Source organism: Falco cherrug, chromosome 6 (assembly GCF_023634085.1).
Source record: "Falco cherrug isolate bFalChe1 chromosome 6, bFalChe1.pri, whole genome shotgun sequence".
Taxonomy (NCBI): Eukaryota; Metazoa; Chordata; class Aves; order Falconiformes; family Falconidae; genus Falco; species Falco cherrug.
The window spans coordinates 60,969,044-60,990,702 of record NC_073702.1 but is presented as its reverse complement, the minus strand read 5'-3'; the positions used below and the strand labels follow the sequence as shown (position 1 = coordinate 60,990,702).

At 36.6% G+C, this 21,659-nt stretch overlaps 1 protein-coding gene across 3 annotated transcripts in view; it reads right to left on the bottom strand.

Annotated features, from left to right (window-relative positions):
- The window catches only part of MAN1A1 (mannosidase alpha class 1A member 1), a 151,815-nt gene that overhangs the window by 42,018 nt on the left and 88,138 nt on the right, over window positions 1-21,659 (bottom strand). The gene's annotated exons all lie outside the window — the stretch shown is intronic.

Below are 21,659 nucleotides of genomic sequence, written 5' to 3'. Positions count from 1 at the left end.
CCAACAAAGCAAGAAAAACTCCCAAACCTCCTGGTTCTGAGAAGCCAATAGAAAACACATTCTTAGCAGATTCACTGGGAAAAAAAAATTGAGTCCATGAGAAAGACCATATATATGTTCTCTTCTTCTCTGCCATGCCTTTTAATACTAAAAGATGAACTAACCTTGTTTGTTTAACTATAAAGCTTATTTTGGAACTTTACATTTCACATTAAGTAAGAGTACTTGCTGCCTTAAACCACCTCAGCCATGGCATCAGCACTGTCGATCTACTTTGCTCAGTACATCTCTCTGTAAGACTCTGCATCCAGTTTTATATCACTTTTCAAACACTCAGCTTAAAGGTTATCTTTTTTTTTTTTTTTTCTGCTGAGGGTTTGCTGTAAAACCCCCCTCCACACTGATTAGTTCATTAACTTCTGACTTCAGTGAGTTTCTGTCTCGCATCAGCATTCCTTTACTAATAACTCCTATTTGAGCTTTTCTAAATTATTCTTGTACCATATCAATCGCATTGTCCAAGCACAAATCAACTTTACTAATTTCCTTTGTAAAATAATTTGTTATGAGGATGAGTGTTGAGCAGTTTGCATTTGGAAGTGACTAGGTAACACAGAAACACTGTGGAAAATTGATGCTAGAATTCAGAACTTGCCCATTTCTTTTTTCTTGATGTATTTGTTGGTTTGGGTTTTTTTTGCTGCTCCTCTATCTTTCTGCTCCCACAACCCTCATCTTGCTCTTCCACTCAACTTCTGTGTTACCAGATATTATTCCCTCTGCTGTCAGTCACTTGAGATCTTCAGGTTCTCTCCACAGAGCCTCAAGTAGCAGCAGCAAGATGCATTTCTATGATGGAGATTCTACAACAGTGGTCACCTCCAGTTCAGCTTAAGGACACTCACAACTCAGTCAAGAATATTAGTGTACTGAATTATTGTGAAAACAGTGGCTTCTCTACCAGATGAGTCAGAGTCACTTTTTCAACGCCACTAATGACCTTCTGGACAGGACAAAATCTGAGTATTCGGTCTTTTCAGTCTGATCAGGGACTTTCCAGAGAAGGTAAAGATTCAAAGCATCAAAACAACGGATGGCAAGTGACAGGCTACATGAAACTTCCCAGTCCCTAATTCCCACTTTCCAACACTAATTTTTTAATACCTAGATCGCCCTAATCTCAATCTCAGTCATTTTAAATATCTATCACTCTTGTTTATCCAATCATACTCATTCCTTACCACCAGACAGTAACTTTAAACAGTGGTTTTAATCTTCTACTTTTCTGAACTCAATTAGCTTTTATTGGTTTCTCATTTCAAGAAAATATTTTAAGTGGATTCACAGGCACTTAAGAAGCCTTTCAAAGCCTTTAGTCACATTTATTGTGCTTGATATTGCATGTAGTACCATTAAATGTTTGAAGTGAGAATCAAAATCATGACACTAACTGCACGGCTCCGTTATTAAAAATAATTGGCTGACTAGTTGCAAAGGTCTGTTTTAAGCAGTTTTGTAGCTACTATTCATTGTGAGGAGCCTACGCCAAAGGCTTTCTGACTGACAGTCAATTATTTCTCCTTTTAATACAGCTGTTGGATCAACAGTGGTTTCAGATACTGGACAGCTTGTCACACAAGACTTGCAGCTGCAATACTCATCTGATATAACGTTAACTTACAAATGCCATAAATTACACTTGCATATGCATTTGCAGATATGTGTATCAACCTAAATGTACAATACAGAGACACCACTGTTGTCAAGTGAAACCTCTCCCTTCAGTATCTGCTTTCACAGATGCTGTGACAGCTGTATGAAACACTACTGAAATGGCATTCTGGTTCACTGAAAGCGACAGCTCTTCCAGATAAAAAAACCTGAAGTAGTCTTTTTCAGACTAGTGTTGCTAAAGACATAATCTGTTTTGACAAATGCTTTAAGAAAGGTATAAATGTCCCTTTTTTCCAGTCTGCTTCAATCTTCTTCCTCTTTACCGACACGTTGCAGTGTCATATAAATCCATTTGTTCTGGGATCAGATAAACATTTGTTTTTCTCAGTGCCCATCACTAAGGGCTTGATCCTTACTCACAGCCAACAGAAACACTCCTTCCTGGTGGCTTCAAAAGGTACTGATCAAGCATTAAACTTCTGTAATTGCCAATATTGGAGAGACCACAGGTGAATATGAATATGGGGAATCCATAGTGTATAAATTCTTTCCATTAACACCATTCAGATTTGGGAACTGAGAACTGGTTCTCTTTCTGGAAATGAGTAATACGATGTAAAAAAAGACTGTTTCAGTTTCTTTTCCCAGCACCTGACACATTTGCTATGCACATTTTCATCCTTCAATGCCTATCAATTTTGAAAATGAAGATCTAAGTCAATTACTTTAAAAAAAGAGAAGTACGCACTTACGTGCAATTTACAGGTTCCTTTTCCCTCCCTTCATACATTTATAGAGATACATATTATTCAGGGTGTACCAGTCAATTTAACAATAAAGAGCTATCCCTATTGTCCTCAAATGACATTAGTTTCAGGCGTATCGCTAGGCTAGTGGAAAACATCCATGTTATTTATCAGTTTCTGATTCTAAATGTTATGCTTGTGCTCCAAACAAAATGGAATATGGTTTAATAAACATGACATCTGATTTCATTGGATCACATATGTACAAATGAATCAAGTCCCTCGTTGTTTGTGTAATCAAGGAATATCAACCAATGGCTAAATCATGATCAAATTCATTAACTAAGGTATGATTAAATAGGAATATTTTCTACTGTATAGCAGGCAGATGGACACTCGCCAGCCCCTCACCCCAATCTAATACACACCTGATTTTCACCTGAGGAAAGTATCTCCATCACACTTTTCCTGTGGTACAGTCTCTATCAGCTGTTATTTAGCTGTGTTCCACCAAACCAAAATTTCACCTTTAATTCACTTGTTACTTCATGCAACAAATAATTCTACACAGCTGCTTCTCATGTTATAGATGAGCTATTTACAAGAAACCAATGATGCTGACTATCTCAGATAGCAAGGCACAGCACAATACAGCTTAATCCTCAGATATGCACTAAAAATTATGATCCAGGACAATCTGATTATACCATAAAGAGAAGAATTAAAAAAAAAGGACAAACATTACCTCAAAAACTCAGCACAGCCAGATTAGGCAAGACTTGTATTTTTAAAGAAAAAGTAATTTTGTTCCATAATCGTTTTGCAGTAATCCATGCTTTAAATTACGATACAATGATACCTTCAAGTAGTGAATATCCTGAAGAAGGAAAAGAGTTTTCCATCCAGTTACCTAATAATTCAATAGAGTTGAAAAAGGCAGAAATACCTACGCTACCTTGGCAGAGCAGAAAAATAAGAAGTATCAAACATTTCTTCTAAAAGTACTTGTTAAAAAAACAAGATCACAATCCTCGCACTCATGACCACACTTAAAGATGTTCCTTGGAGGATTCTGTAAACGAGATTATCAGATAATAAAGGGGCTGGCATCAAGCAGTCAAATAAGCTTTTCTTAACCATAATGGGATTTTAATCAATATAATGAAAGTAAGAAAAAGGATAAAGTGAAATCAGCATGAAAGGATTACTATTTAAAATGATAGAACAATCAAAGGCTCACAAAACCCCCATGCTTCTGGAATCCTTGGAAACCTGCTGGAGATTATATGTGTAGTTTTTTTTCCTGCACTGGCATATACTGTTGCATTAACCGTGTTGAAAAAGCTTCTCCATATTGAACAATTTACACAGGGAAATTAGCTTGCTATTTTTCTTTATCAAATTATCAATAAGAACAATGATGCTATAGTTTTACAAAGCATTTAAGAAAATCAAGTTTATACCTGAATTCTAGGAAAACATTTGCGTAAAGGTTTTAAATGTTGCTTGTAATGCCTCACTGCTTTTAATGGCTTTAGTGCAAGAATATGTATTTTAAGCTTTTTTTTTTTTTTTTTCCTTTTTTGTATTTCCAGCTGTAGACTGGAATAATATGGTATAGAATGGAGTATCTTGCAAGGATCATCATGTAAGAAGTGGCATACTTGTTCTTCAACTAAAATTAAGACCTTGTCGGGAACGGAGTATATTCTGGATAGATATGGCATATTGGTTAGTTGTCTTGACCCTTTTGAAAGATAGTAAAAAAAAGAATTTTTGGTCAAGAGCACAATTATCTTCTGGGTACTAGAGAAACTTTGAACTCAAAAGCCATCAAAATAAGCTGGTTTTAGGTCTCTTATAAGTAACTTCAAATAGAGTCTGTTGACTCTATCAAAACGATTTAATTTCTTGATTCTTACAATATTACAAATTTGTGAGTATGAGAGCAACACCCTGGTCCAAGTCAAAATGATCAGAGCAAACACAGAAGTGGAGACGGCTCCCCTTTCTCACTCCCGTCTCTTTCAGGTAGACAGACTTGCAAAGGATGTCTGACGTGTGGGTGAATGCAGGGATCGAATATAAAGGCCAGGATCCCTTGTTCTCCCTAAAAGGCGAGCACAAAGAGCAACTTCCGCTGGAGCTGCTATCTCTGTGGTCAGCAACAGGTCTTTTTCTAATCCTCTGAAGTACCTAAGACATATTTAGTCAATATGTGACTGATTATCGACAAACCAACTTGGCTCACACACAAAAAGCTATACAATTACAAAGGATCATAAAAGGAAAAAAAGAAAAAATAAACCAGTTGTTCACTTCAAAGAGGCTCAAGAAATACTGAAACATAGTCTCCCATATCAGAGGATCAAGTACTGATGTGGTATAGAATAGCATAAAACATACATAAAAGTGATGGGGATGCCATGGTTTTGTCCAACATTTGTCTTCTCTTTCCGTTGTGCTTGAGTGAGAGGAAACAAACGTAAGTGATACTGACCGTACACCAGAGCTGCTCTGATAAGACAAGTATTTTGGTGACTCAAAAAATGTGTATGGAAAAGAGGTCTGGAGAACTCATGAAGAAATCTAGGATTAGAGTTTGCTACGGAAGCATCCCCAAAAGCTTGGAGAAGCAGGTATGGGGAAGGAGGTTTTAGAAATGAGCAGGCTGTTAAGCGGAAATGCAAACAAGGCATGTTGTGAGCTGTATGACATGGCTTAAATGTCAACTGAGGAATGAGGGTGCTGACGGGCATATGTTATTCATTCATGGAAAGGCCTTCCTTGACCAGCTACAGACAGACAGCGACAAATTTTAGAAAGCTTAGAGAAGAGTAACAAGGATTATGAGGAACAGAGAAAGTATTGCCCCATGGCTGAGGGCAGGAAGAGTGATCTTGTTAATGGATAATGGGTTAGACATGGCAATAGTCTTCTTCCAACACGTAAAGGGGGATAAATCTTCCACCAAAATAGTGAAGTATTTAAGTTCCACGCTAGACATCAGAGAAAATAACAGCCACCCCAGAACACTCCCAGTAGTGAAGATACAGAAGCACCGGGATCAGCTTCCTTGGAAAAGCATGGAATGTCCATGTTGCAGGTCTTGAAGAAATGGCTAGACGAACATCTGTCTAGGATAACTGAGGCACAGCTTAAGTGCTCTGTATTGGAGCATATGGATTGATGACATGATTTCTGCCTTATTTTCTGTCATTATTTAATTTCTGAAACCTCCCAATAAACTTCTGATAAAGCAATACAAAGCTAAATCATACATTCCTGATGAATTAAAGCTTGTTTACTAATAAAAATTTCACAGCATCTCATCTCTGTGTATTATCAGAGTAGGGAAGCAAGTAAAGCTCATAAAGAGTCCTTTTTGAATTTTTAAGCTATGCCTTCTCAAAGCATCTGTGGTACATCATTCAGAAGAACCAGTACGTCATGCAAAAATTGGACAGTTTAGACTTCATTAAATGGAGTAAAAGGAGCAAGATTGAACCACTGTCCAAACTTTAATTACTCAAAAGCAAGCTTGTGAACTTGTAGTTCTCACAAAAACCTTGGATGACAGTAAACCTTAACCATACAACAGGCTTAATACTAAAGTGACAGAATTAAGTCTTCAAAGACAGGTCCAAAAGCCATTAGCTGTTAACACAATGCTGACTAAAACATAGTTAAGCAAAACTCAATTAATTTACAAAATGAAATCTGGGTAGAAGATCGAGAAAATAGTTAATTTATGGCTTTAGTAAAATATCATGCCATGATGTGAAACAACATTGCTGAAAAACTGCACGTTCTAATGTCTGTTAGAAAATATTAATTTGAAAAGAATCAAAATCAAAATGATAAATTTTTTAAATCTTCTTTGCTCCAGTAGATTTTGTTATCTAGAAAGTATGCTGTATGACATGAAATGGACAACCTGAAAGGTCAACCAGAAAGACTCTCAGATTTGCTGCACCAACCACGATTTGCTGGGATATATTCAAAACACACGAGCCTCACCAAGGCTAAGGACTGAATCAAGACATTTACATTAATGGGCCTTTGACAGACTAGTACTCATTTTTTTCATACAACACACAACATGAGCACCATAGCAAGATATATAGCATATGGATACCATTAAAGCTCGATTATAATGAATATTTGCTCATTTATTTCTCTAAGCACTACTGCAAGGAATGTAGCAGCAGTTTCATAGATGTCAATTGGAAACAGTAGCCTTTCATTTAATTTGCTGAAAGATTGTTCCCTCCTATTAACTTTCTCATAAAGATGTGTCAGTGTTGTAACAATAAAAATGTAATTTTAACATGAAGTTTAAACCAATGGAGGCAAATTTCTGGAACAAACTGCTTAGGTGGCTCACAAGCCTCTTTTTATTTCCTACTCAATAGCTCTGAAACTACCCCACCATTGTACAAATCTCATTTTGTCTTTACCCTCTGCTATCTGGATTCCTACTGTGACATCATGTGTTTATGGCATTTACTGCTGAGGTTTTTTTTTTTTGGTGTTTTTTTTTTTTACTACTTGTTAGTGGGCAGCAGATTCTTTAATAGAGAGCAAAGTGACTATTCTGATAAGTCTTTAAAAATTATATTAAGTTATACCATATCCTCCAAGCCAGGTCTACTCAGTTAGGTTATGGTGTACTACAGTGAGCAAGGTCTGCTCATCAAAAGCAGCAAACACAAGGTCACTCATCGTTTAATGTGAGATTAGAGCAAGAACACCACATATTTTGGATGTTGGCTAGGTGTGTCCACCTAACTCAACACTTAAAAGAGAGTTCACATCAGCCCACAGGACTAAGAAGTCAGGTTGCATGTCTTCCACAACATAAAGACATGCTCCTGCTCTTCTCTGTCCTTACACAAGTACGCCTGTAATGAGTTAAAGGTCAGTCAGAGCAGAACATGACCATGGAAATTTTGCTCGTTGGGTCCGTCTTAAGGTTGAGTAGCCAGGCATTAGCTCTCTGCTATAGTAATTCCAAATTATATGAAAATACTAGGAAAAAAAATAGCAGACAGCCAGCCTACACAGCATCTAATAATCACCCTAACACTGGCAGGCTCCAGTAGCAAAAGTCACACTCACTTGAAAAGCTCACCCTGCCATAACATCAATATGATAATGCCATACAGTTAGTTTGAACACATACAGATTTTTTAGCAACAACCCATTGCAAAATATCATACACAAAATCCAAAACGATCTCAGCAGATACAGATTCTTTGGTAATCCTCATTTCTCCTGATGGAAGAATTCACCCTCTTCTTTTATGGTTTCTTCCTCAATATGAACATCATGCTGGCCATCATAGCAGAGACCCAAAGATATGACAGAGGATCGGCTTTCAAAGGTATATGTACATGCAACTCATCAGCAATCAGGAGACAGAAAACTGTTAGAAGTTTTTCTTAAAAAAAAACAAAGAAAGAAAAAAGACATTAAAAGCCAAACTATCTATCAAAACTGGTCAGAAAGATTGAAGTTTTGCAGTTAACACTCCATATCTCTCAGTACTATGAGGAAAAACCACCGACAGCTACAAAAAGCCTTGAGGCATTCATATGTATGACTGAATCTGCTTTTGGAGGATCTCTTGGACTTCACTACACACGTCAGTTCTGCAACCATCCATTTCATCAGCACAGCTGAATGCATGACAATACTGGATCACTTAAGGTTATATTTTATGCTACATATCTACAAACTAATTCTGTAATGTGTAATCTTTGTCAGTCATAATACCTGGTAGTACATGAAAGCACACAATGGAAATATAGCTGATCTAACTGAAAGTTATAGCGTGATCAAACTGATTTACAGTACTGGAGTGACTAATTCATCACAGAATGACTTCAAAGAACACATAAGACACTTCAAAATATCTCTTTCTCCAAACAGCTGCATGTCATGTAACTATTCTTAATTTGCCATATGCAAACTGAGCTTTATTACTGTGAATGCTCATGAAAGTTCTGTTACACTGGTGAGTGCAAAGTAAACACTCAGCAAATATGAAAATAAAACAATACAAAAACTTAAGATACTTTCAAAATGGTTTGAAGCAGACAAAAATAATGGAAATACGAATTGTTCATAACCATGTGTCTAAACAGAAAAAACTACCAAATCTGCTATATTCTTTATTAATTTAATTTGTTCCAAAATTAATTGTTCAATATGACTAATGCAATAAATGATATTGTTGTCCATTTTTTATTTTGAAAATCAAGCTAATTCATTCAATGACAAATTTTTGATAGGGAGAACAATATAGAATATTTCAGGATTCTAAAACCATGACACTGACATGACACTGGCTCTGAAACATAAATTAGAAGAAGGCATAAGATGGTAAACAGCACCATGCAGTATTCACAGACATTAATGCCAACCAACAAACCTCAGATAATTTTCAGGTTCCAAGAGGTTGGGCTGTTTGTTCAGTTGTTTTTTTTGTCCAGAAGTTATGCGTGAAGCAAATCAAATATGAGATCTGCTTGAATCTTACTCTCTACCACTAAACCAGAAATTCCTAGTAGGTCCTTTATAAAATTTCAAGGCTTTTATTTGATTAGAGTGTCAGTAACTCCTTCCTTCCATCCCTTATATATTTTATTGTTGTTATGGCATAATAAAATATTTTAATTTCTGCTTAAAATCTTTGATCTGGCTTTCTCTCTGTTCAGCTTGAGCTGGATCAAACAAAAGACATACAAGGCTTTGCTTTCCTTTAGGTATCTGAGACCAGATTTGTGATCTCCACATGTCCTGAGAACAAGTAGATCAATGGTGTAGAGCAAATACCCAGCTTTAGGCACTTCTGTGTGTAAGCATAAACCACAGCACAGCAAGTAGGGAAGACTGGGAGAAACACCTCAAAAGCTCACTCCTGCGCTGAACTAACCTGCTAATGAAGAAATCCACATTGATTCCTTGATCTTAATTATTCACAAGCCCGTAAGCCATAACATACCTACCACCCATCTATCAGTATGATCAGACTGATTTAAGCTGTATAGCTAATGATTTCTTTTAAAGGAAGCAATAATCTTCCTAAAAGAGCTAAAGCATGTGTCCAAGAAGTGAAAGACCTCGGTTCAATTCTCCTGCTGAGGAGGTTCAAACCCATGCCTGCTAAACTCCTGGGGAATGCCTTAAGTACTAAGCAAGTGGCTGTTCTGGCAAAGGCTGTCTGTCTTTTCTCCTGTTGAAACATGTCACAAAACAATCGAAAGGACAGATTCACTGAGCTGAAAACTCCTGGCTTTTCATCTCCCAGAACACCTTCTCTAATGCATTCCTAATGAACACTTCAACAACAGCAACAAAGGCCCTAAAACAAGACAAGCAACCCCCCCATCCAAAGTCTTATGTAAATAAAGTAGGTTTTTTAAACTAGCTGTTCACTAACAGTGTAAGGATACTGAGCAGTTTTGGATGGTTTTCAGAGTCTGATCTACATAATGCTTTATGCTTTTTCCCCTTAAATTGTTAAAAATAATACTAAAGATAAACCCTATTGGCAAGATTACAGTGCTTTGTTTACTAGCATTATTCCAGGAGATCATATTTGATAGTATCAAAGCCAGCCAGACTGCTTAAGAACATTTTCTCTTATCAATACCACTGCTAGGATCCTAGTTCTAATTTTTGTTCAGTAGCATTTGATTTCCTAATAGATGGGAGGCACTGAGCATGGGGTGATTCACAGTAACCTTCACACCTCATAAAGAAGGCAAGGAGGGCACAAACACTCCCCCACTCAAGTCACCTTGTCATGCTAATTCAATACACCTAGGTAAATTCAATTTTCCCTTTGTGTTTCTGAAAAAACATTTATGGATAGGTTATGAAAAATGTGAACTGATATGAACATTACAGTAATTGCGTTGGTTAGGTTTATTAATTTGTCATAATTAAGTCAACAAGAGTTTTAGTAACACCATCATATTACTTGATTAGTTTTGAAAGTGATTATCCTAAGAACTCTATTTAATTGGAAGCATCTCAATTTACAGGGTACATTAAATTCTCAGTAGCATTTTAAGATTATTCAACATATGCAGGTCAATTACCAGTAATCACTGTTTCATACAACTGCTTCATAAAAAATTTCAGTACAACACTGAAAAAGAATAAAAGAGGGTTCTAAAAAATACAACTGAACTTCAGTTCACATTGTTATAGTAAAAGGCCATATCTAACATCTAAATTGTTAAAACCATTCTGAAACAGAAAAGATTATACAAATTTGAGCAAAGATTAAAGAACAGTTGACTACCTTAAAACAGATGATGATAATTTGTCAGGACTGCCAAATTACTGAATTGCACTAACTGCACTCACGCCCAGCTGCACATTAATTACCAGATTAGAAAGTTATAATTAATTTTCTTAATATCGCTACACTGCTTTTCTTCCTTGAGTTAATAAAAACAGATTGCAATCAATCTTTGTTAATTCATGCTGCAGAACAGAACTGCTGTAGCTATTTCCATATGCGAAAAGCGCTGCATGCATAGTTCTCGGTGCAATACCCTGCCTAGAAGCTGTACCTTCTGACATTTTAATGAAGTGTTGTAATAAGGCAAATAAATTATAAATTATAATTTGACTTAACATAGTTAGTAGAAAAACTACATAGGCTTAAAAATGAATTTTTAAAGAATCTTCTTAATGACAGAATTCAGAAATGGATAGTATTTCAGTATCTTTTCAACTAGAAAAGAGGTTTTACTTATAGTTGCATCGTTGAAAGACTTCACTGCTGAGACTTTTAAAATTTCTTCATCAGCTGACTTTGCCATTAGAAACTACTAAAAGTGCTCCATACCTGTCTAGCCTTCACAGAGAACAAATTGCGAGAAATTTTAAGAGCTAGTAAGGGAAAACAACTCTATAGAAATACATACTAAAGTTCATCAGAGTTCTGGTCAAGACTGTTCAGTTATAAATACTGTACAGATAACTAATGCAGCACTCAAGAAGCATGTTTTCTCATGTCCATATCTGTATTAGTATCAAACCCCATTTTTATAAGATGGAAAGGATTTTTCAAGGCTTCTCATCTGAAGAAAGGAGAGCCAAGTAAAATCAATGCCCCTTTTTTCATTTTCCATTCATGCCTGAAAGATGTTTTATTTCTCCAGCCTCATTTCTGCTTAAAAAATACTTATTTTCTCTCTTTTCCCTTCTTCTAAAAGATAAGAACGAGTGTACAAATATGAGAATTATGACATAATGGCTTCCAAAGAGCAGCAACCTATTTTATTTTGATCTAATAGAAGTCTTCACATGGTCAGGTTTGGGTGTCAGAAAAGGAAGACTGAATATTTAATAGCAAATGAAGGCTGCAAATGTTTTGAGCTTGTGGGTTGTTTCCTTTTAAAAATGTTTCTAAAGTCTTCCAGAGGATGGTAAAAAACAAGTGATTCTGTATTTGAGAGAAACTGGAGACAAGCAGAGGAACTTAAAAACAATATACAGCCTTCAGCAGCAAAGCCTAGTACAACCTTTTCTGTATTTATCCTTTTCTCCCAAACTTCCCTAAAGAAACCCAATTTGCCTTACACTGCTAAACATTATTATGTTTTATATATATCTACATATATATAACACCTATATGTGTGTATAGATACATACACCCCGCCCCTGAATGTATACCAAAATATGCCTAAGAATAGTTTGATTATCACCTTCTAGAATACCGAAGTACTTGAACACCTTCAAGACCTTAAGGAACAGTGTATTATATGATAATATACTAGGAGAAGTAGGATTTATGGACCAACTCTTCCATAAAGCATCTTGCCTTAAGGCAGCAACTCTAGCATATATCCCATTTTGGGTGCTGCAGAGAGGCAGAGAAGCAGATCAACTAAATAACCTCAAAAATCTGAGGGAGGAGGGAAGGAGGAAAAGGAGGGGCTGAAAAACAGTCAGTCTAGAAGTCTCAGAAGACATATGTGGGACAACACCCAGTACAGTTCGCCAGCATTAATTTTTGCAAGCTATGAAACTAAAACATCTGAAAAAAAGACTCAGAGACGCATCCCATGGATCTGGGAAACATGATGCATCCAGGATTCAGACTCATTTTATACAACATGTGGGGGCAAGGGCAGAATCACAGTTCAGTAGAAAAAAGCTCCCATCAGAGCTGAAAATCATCACCAGTCTGCTTCTCCTCCAAAATAAAAATGGTTCAAAAGAGGACAGCCAGCAGGGAAGAGGAGTAGCAGGGTTAGAAAATACATAAATTAGAGCATGATCAAAGATGAATTGCAACAGTTCTTGATTTACAGAAAACATACAGCTAAAAGGCACTGGATGATCTCAGCAGCTTGTGATAAATACTTGCAACTTAGATTAAAGATTCAAATAAAGTCTGGATGCTAAAGAGACATTATGAGAAACAATGTAGCTATCTTTCAACCAAACCCACATTGACTTAACACTACGGTAATACAGTAACAATTACAGCACTACAGGTGTCTGCATTTACTGCTGATACTGCTTAAATACAAGGATGTGTTCTGTATTCAGCTGGGTGTATGAAGCTGGTCATCACAACCCTGAGAAAACGCAACCAACAATCAGCAATTATGTTCGCAAGGAAGACAAAAATCCTTCCATCATTTTAAGATTCCTTAAAAGAAAGGAAACCCTGCAAATCTCACCAAATGTTAAACATAACTGAACAATTAACAAATAATCAACAATAGTGTCTGTTAAAATCAAAATCCAAAAACCAATCTGCATAAATGTTCTTCTTATTCTGATATAATGGACTTATTTCTAAAGAAAAAGATGAAATAACAAATCAGCGCAAGATAGGTTAAGGTCATTGTAAAAGACTAAATGGAAAAGTACACTGGAACAGTATCTGATGTATCCATGAAAATGGGTATGCCATGAATTTCAGAAAAACAAAAGATGTCATAGGCAGTTATGACTAGTCAGCTGAAAATTAAACAGGCTTCTAAAGATGGCATTAAAAATGCCCATCAGGACTGGTATAATGAAACTGAAAAACACAAAATGCAAGTTTCAGAGTATTAATAGGATTATTAAGCTCTGTAACGAGAAGTTTAAGATTCAGTTAGCAACTTTTCTTCACACTCGTTATTTTAGGACAATAAGAATACAGAGTAACAAGCATTAGTCACCCATTTAATCTAGTGCTTATTTTGGAACTTTAAATGGTCCTTACTTTGGATGTTAAGGAAAAACCTCGTTCCTCCAGTCTTGTAACGCTGAACAGGTATCATACCCTTATACCAACGATTTAGTCAGACAGTCAAAGTATAGTGCTTGGTAGACCTCAATCCTTATTATCTACTACATCATAAAGATGCATAAACCAGAGTATGAAAAAAATATCCAAACAACCCACATACCTTTCCATTTTGAAATAATTATTTTTAAGAATGACCTGCACAATGTGAGAATTTAGCCAGAGAGAAGTATTTAAGTAATTCCAGCTAATGTACACAAACAAAACACTTTGTAGATGCCTTCTCCCCTCTTCTCATGGTCACTTAAAGAGTTCCCTAATGAGAAATGAGTGATGGATTTTGCAGGCAAAAATCCCACAAATGTACATACATAGTATCAAATACACAAAGTAACTTGTGTCTTTACAATTTGTCAGTTAGAAAATTCTTAGGTGAAACAATCCTAACACAACTATAATTTTTAGATGACGTGTTTCACTGAGGTGATTTGAATTGTGGTGGAAGTGATCGAGCAGTGCTTGCACTCTATTTATTTAACAGAACCTGAAGTCTGTAAGAATTGATTCTCTTCCCTCTGAAGGAAGCCTCTTCCAACAGTCACATTTCATCTATTATAAGATTATAATTTACTGGACGCAGATTAAAATTAAGACATACATGATACAACCAATTGGAAGGGAAATGATCTCTAACCAGCGCAAAGATTAATGTGCCTACACTTAGGTGCCGGAGTTCCCAGCACAGTCAATACGGTGACGCAGGACAGCTCCATGGGGGCAGGCACCAGGCGTTTATTTCGGGGCAGGAGAACTGCTCCTTAAACTACTTTGTAGTGCCTGGCTCCCTAATGACTGTGATGGGAGCTAGCTCCTGCTGCGCTGGTAAAACATAGGAACATGTCTCATCTTGAACTGCGCCTCATCCTACACACATTTACGTGCAACTCCAGCTCTCAAATATGTTTGACAACTCAATACTAAGGGTTCCTTTGCATCTCCTAGGCAGTGGGAAAGGACATCATACAAATAACTCCTAATTATCTGCTAATACTGAGGTGGTAACAGCAGTTATCCAGCTAAAGCTAGAGCACAAGCGACACCAGCATCTATATACTACTTTATAAAATTTTATTTTCAATAAATGCACTTTCAAATTCTTGCAAGCAGATTTCTTTGGGGAGCAAGAGCATTTTGTAACTACCAGGAAGCCAACTGTGGATCTAATGCAACTTTCCCACACTCATCACTATCCACTCTATCTCCATGGTTCCTATATCCTATCACAGAGGGACATGTTAATTTACAACCAGACTAGTAGAAAATTTGAAGTATCTGGCTGGTACATGCCACCTATTGGTACAGGCCATAGGTGACCACGAGGAACTTCCTACTCCTTATTTCTTCTAGGGCAAAACACAAAAGAGCGCAACCTGCTTAACCTGATTCAAATCCCTCCCCTTTCTGGCACAGAATCTTATCTTCTTTATAAATAACACACACAAAAAAGCCTTTTTTTTTTTTTTTTTAATTAAGCCATCAAGACAAACATTTATGATAGCTGGGGAAGGTTTGAAGGTTTTGATACCCTGGTGAAAATACCTTGCTGTGGAGGGTGGCAAAACCAATGAAGTGAAAATCAAGACCCTCCTGCAACCAGCTGGCTTCTGTGGGACGAGGTTTGTCTTGTTTTACAAAAGAACACTACCTATTGTTAGCACCACAGAAATCTAAAAGTGTTTGCAATCATACATTTTAGTGCTGAGGAATCACATTACTAATCCTTACAAAGGGTTTGACACAGATAAGTAGTATGATAATGATGAACTTGTATTTACATTCATTTTACAGTGCGCTAAACTGTGGGGAAAGAGTTAGTGTTTATACTTAGAATTCAGGACTGGGATCTCTTTTCTTTGGCTATAAAGAAAGCACTTGAACTGAGAAAGGTATTTTGCAGCAGCAGTACTAGGTCCCAAACCCTTCCTGCGTTACTGCCAGAGGGCAGTCTCCCAGACAAATTCAGTGTTACAATACTGAATTGAAGCTGCTGTTTGAATAATACAGCTTAACGTTATGGGCTATCACCAAAAGAGATGTTCTTTGAACTATCTCAGGGATTTTTTCTGATACTTTTATAATGAGATTTTTTGCATTGCTCAATGGCAAATCAGACAGCACCACAGGTCAAAAGTATGTACCCTGAAAACTGCACTGGTATGTACTGATACCTACAATCAGAAAATCTAAATTTTAATAACACTCTCAGACCAATTTTTTTACTTTTATGTGTGACCATGGAAGAATTATTTATGAAAACTCAAAGCAAAAAAGGAATTTTTTTTTCATTAAGTATAATTTTGTAATAGTTCATTTGATTCTTATTGAATATAAAGCACTAGTCATTCAATGAAGAACTGGCTACTCATTTTAGGTGAGGCAAAAAGCAAGCAATTTGCTTGCTGTGGTGTTCTAACATGTTCTAAACCAATGGAATTGCTAATCAGACAACATACAACATGGTGATATCAAAATGCCCCAAACAAAATTATTTTTCAAGTTTATTTTGCATTCAGTACTGACTCAAGAAATGTAAACTTGTTTATGAATCATGCAATGAACCAGGGGGTTAACCAGCACCTGAAATGTCAGTGCTGAAAAAATGTACCCTTTGCTGAAATCATCCTTGTCACTAGTTACTTATAAATTAGGATGGAATTCAGTTCCTCAACTCAAAAAGTTAGTTCTTTGAATTATTTGCCTAAGGTCTTCTTTAATCAATGGGAAGAGATCAGTATCTCTAGAAGGTAAATCATTCTATGCTTTATGTTTGCAATCTAAAACATATGTTTAACACCAGACAAATATTTTCAGATAGGTAAAGTTCAGCTAGGATTTATCTCTTTGCATCCAGTGCTAATACAAGTCCACACTGTGATCTAAACACCTGAAGCAAAAAGTTTAGTTTCAGTAGGTCTATTTTGCTACAGGGGAAATAGTGTTTAACCAAATAACCAAATCCTTTTTGTTACCATTACCACTTTATTACATCAGGGGAGTATTTGCCAAAACCACACACACAAAGCCTTTATTAAGTGTGCAAAATTGAATACTTCTGGCTTTTTTTTCTCAGTTAGTTTTGATTTTGACCTCTAAAATTATGCCCAGGTTATACAGAAGGAATAAAGTTAAAGATTCCATCTAAACACAACTTCTGCATGGTCCTGCAATGATAAACCATGCAGAGAATGTAAGGTTTTCCTCTTTAAAACCCCTTTAAAAAACAGGTTTATTTTTGCCAGTCAAATTTGGAAAGTAAGCTATATTAAACTCTGTAGTCTTTAAAAAAACTTCATTTAGACATGAGAGTTAATAGCACAAATTAGAAAATTTAAATTAGCTGCCCTGCTTGAATCTCTGCAAGAATGTGCTTGTTGAGTCACTAGGACAAGTAAAAGCATGACCACTAATTCTGTTAAAGAATAATATACAAACAAGTCAATACTTAGGAAGATTTTGTGAAATAATGCAACAATCACATTTCAGGCATTTCTGATAGTGTAAATGGAGGAATTAAGCTGACCAAAAGGTTTATTGAATTTACATGTTTGGATCCTTTCTTCTTTATATTTTCAAACTTTTTCAATGCATTAAGATTCATTTACAAACTATAAAGGAATATACTCTGAAGTGCACTGATTATGTTTTGGAAGAAGTCCCAGAGCTCAAAGAGAAACATTCTGTTATACACTATAATCATTTCTTAGGAATGCCGGAGTTTTTCTAATGAGGTAGCACACTAAAGACATTTTAAAGGCCATCTATTCCTCAAGTGATTTAGGCACATGAGACCTTTCACATGTTTCCAAAGTAATTTCGGAATTACTTTGAAACTTCAAAGTATTTTAAAGCAAGTTGTGCTGTCCAAGGACCCTGGTTGCTGCTTTATCCAGCCACATTTCCTCCTAGGTAGAAGGTGCCGAGAGATAAGCTCCTTTAAATGTCCACAACCTCAAATACTGCCAGCACTCTGAAATACCAGACTGTATGCCCCAGAAGAAAACACCACCTGTGCATCTGTCACCCTGGCAGACACTGTAGCATTTTAGTGTAAAATCCCTCTCCAAAGCTGCCAGGCTGGTGGGGGAGAGCCATCCCGCTTGGTACTGCTGTCACGGAACAGGAACTTTAGTTGGTGGTAAAACTTAAAGCATTCAAAATAAATAATAATAATAACAATAAAAACAATAATAACAATAATAACAATAATAATAAAGACAGGTATATTTTTCCTGGTTACTTTCTTTTTTTCAAGTAATGTGAAGGAAAAAAAGATTGGTTTTGAAGCTGTGCTGTGGGTGTACCTTCTTGTTCTGAATCCATTCAGTGGCTCTGTGGGCTCAGTAGATCCAAGAAACTTTTGTTCAAACACTGAGGCCTGGAAAGGCCTGTGGCATAACTTAAATATTCTGTACAAAATGTAGCAATTTAAAAAAGAGTAATAATTCTTAAAAGAACTCAGAAGAGGACCTTGCTTTAAAATCATTCTGACAACATCCCAATAGAATAAATACTCCAGCTTTGTCACTTCCATCCTCAGCTACCTACAAATGAGTAACTGCTTTGTGGAAACAATTTAGCAAGGCTTCTGCTATCTCACTTCATAAAATATGCAATATAGAATTCAACTAAGGTCCATTGTTAATGTACAACCAATGTTAAAGTGTAAAAGGCAAAGAATCCTGAGCTGACATCAGGCACAGCAAACGTTTTACATTTATGTTGAGTAAAACTTACTACCCCCTGTGGTTTGCTTTTAATACAAATTAAACAAACTGATTTCAAACTCATCCTTCTTGACTTCTCTTCAGCTTTCCTGCCCTGACCCACTCCACCCATACCTCACAGCTTTTCCTGCTATACAGAACTTTCCATGATCCCTATATCCACAAATGCTTACACTATTTACTATTTTGTCACTAAGCCAGTAGAACAGGCACAGTTCCCCCTTAGCCACAACACTTGCAAACAGGCTGGACGTCCAAAAAACCCATTTCCAGTTTCTCCTGCTTCCAGAAATAAAAATATTATTTACTCCAGTTGAAAACTTGTTCATTAAGGTAAGGCCTAACTGTTTTTCAAAGTTTCAGGTGTACTTAAAGGTTATATGATACATTGATTCTTCATAAAAAGCCAGGCACCTTACTACCTAGCAATATTTTTACATCGTAGCACACACGGGATAATAAATAACCTTAAAACAACTTATTCAACTGGTCAATGCATAGACAGCAAACATTTTATAGGAAAAATATTCTTTCATATAAGAACGCTTCTGGGTTGCTTACTAGAAAGCAGTAATGTGGTCTTACTGGAACTAATAGTGACTAAAAAAACCATACAGGTCTGCTTTCAGGAGGGGAAAAATTGACCTAAAGAGGCAATTTCCATCCAAAAGAGAAAAAATACTGTACAGGATCTTAGACCCAGAAATTTATTCCTGACTTACCCAACAGCCTAACAATAATCTGGGTTCTTCTGTGAATTTCACAGCTGAGCATCATTGCATACATAGAAGCCCCATACAGCTTCATTTTAATAGTTACAGAGGTAAAAATAGGTACATTAAAAGGATTACTTGATCATGTGAACATGATGCAAGCCGGATATTTGTTAAGCTTACTTAACTCGCTACGAGAGTTATAATTTCAGGGGGGTTTTTTATTTCTATAAAACTGAGAGGCACATTACAGAAATGCACAAGAAATCCAATTGCTCAGTGATAAATTACTTGAAGTTTTTAGAAAGGGAAATAAAATTTTAGCATGAAGAAGCCAGATTGTCATGGCTCACTGAGAAGAAAAGGATCATGAACTAGCAGTATTTTAAGAAGCTGTTATAGTTGGTGTTTTAGAAGTACTGAAGACAAAATAGCTTAACAAAGGATTTGAGTGATGGAGGAAAATAATTAAAAAAATAAAAGCAGCTTTGCCAGCTTGGGCTCCTTAACCCCAAAAGACAACTCAAACCTATTTGTCAAGCCACCACCACTTTATACACATTCTCCCCCTGCAGCCTCTCTTTGTACCAGTGTTTTCAGCCAGAATAGTCAACAAGTGATACACAACACTGGTTACTCAAATAAGCGAGTGAGCCATAAAAGGCACTTCAGCTTTGGCAGTATAAGAAGAATGAAAAACAGATGCTGAAGATGAACTGAAGATACAGAACAGTATCAAGAACATCAAAATATGGAAATGCAACTGAAACATTTAGAAACAAAGAAAAGGAAATCCCAGCACAAACTACCAATCTAACTACTTAAAATGTACTTCAGAGACAAAAGGAAATTTTATAAACAATCACACTTAAGAATTGGCTAATAATTTTAGCTGAAGAATAGTACAGTGAACTTCTTAACATATTTGATTATTAGGGCTCCACAGTGTTCCATGGTCATTAAGCTGTGAGGAAAGAATCAGCATGAAGAAAAACAGTGGAAAAGAGAAAGAGTACAAGAGTTCAGGAGTATGCCTTCAGTGTATCTAAGGACACACTCAGACAAAAGCACATATATACGTTTACACACAGACACACAAGGAGAGAGCAAGTCTGGCTATGATGATACAGGGTGCGCAGAGAAAAACTATTTTGTGAAGAACATTTGCATAGTGAAACAAATATCCAGGTCATCTGTTAATCCAAAAATAGTATTGAAAAATAACCAATGACACCCACAATCTATTGTGAGTGTTCTCCAATTTAAAGCATAAATCAAAACAAAATCAAATAAGTACTAATCAGAAATGAGGCATATTATATCTGTAATATATGCAGGCTTCAGTGGCTTAGCATTTCCTAAGCCTGGATGACAGCGTATTTGTTTACACACAGTATTATGAAAGTCATATATTGAAGGTCAAATCTAGACAGATGTGCAAGGATTCAGAATGAATAACCAAGAATCCAGCATTTAATGTAACTTTTTCTGCCATAGCAAAGGAACTTATCTTGGCAGACATTCTTTTCTACTTTCATGCCAGATAGGAAATGAATCCCTTTTGCATTACCACCTTGCAGTGCTTGTGGCTGACACATGTAGTGCACCACAGCAGTGTGAGCAGCTAGGAACAAAACCATAAAGACCTACCACAGAATTTGACCTATCTGCAAACACCATTGATATATTTAGTAGATAAGCAGGGATTTAGATAAGGGCTACATATAAGACAATTTTTTAGACTAAACACCTTAAACATGTTTACATATACTCTGTAGAAAAAGGTACTGACTTTTGTGTTGCAATTACAAACCTATGCCAACATTTAGCTGTTATGCTATTGAACTCGTGCAGAACTCATTAAAGTCTGTTGAGAAGAAATCATTAGCACGCATGTAAGTCAAAGTCCAAGGATCATCACCAGGCAGCAGTTAATCAGCCCCTTCAAAGATGAGAAAGTTCAGGAGCCACTCCCTCCCTCCTGCTCCTGCACACAGACCTGCTCTTTGCCTCCCACCTTGCTTCTGTTTGAAAGGAAGGCAGAAGATAAGCCTGTCTGAACTGACATACCAGGGGTTTCTGTAGGACTGGCTCTGAGAAGTTTACTGAGAACCCTGAAGCAAACACAGCAAACCAAGCAAACATGCCAGCGTACATCCCACTACGGGGAAAAAGCATACCCATAAATACAGATCAGGCAGAGAACAGTGGAAGATGCTGACTGTCAAAGAGGGAATCGTGAAAAAAACCACAAGACAACACCACCACATGCACATGTGAAATTCTTCTTGATTTGCTTTCTTGTGACAGATGGTGCTGGGGTTTATTCACAGTACGAAGAAAGCTGATGTGTCCTTATGAATACACAAACATACCCCACAGATGTAACTTTCAATATTCTTCCCCAGGCTGTGCAAGGAAAACGTTTTCTTTACCAGCACAGTGTCACTGCTAGCAGTCCTGAGATGGA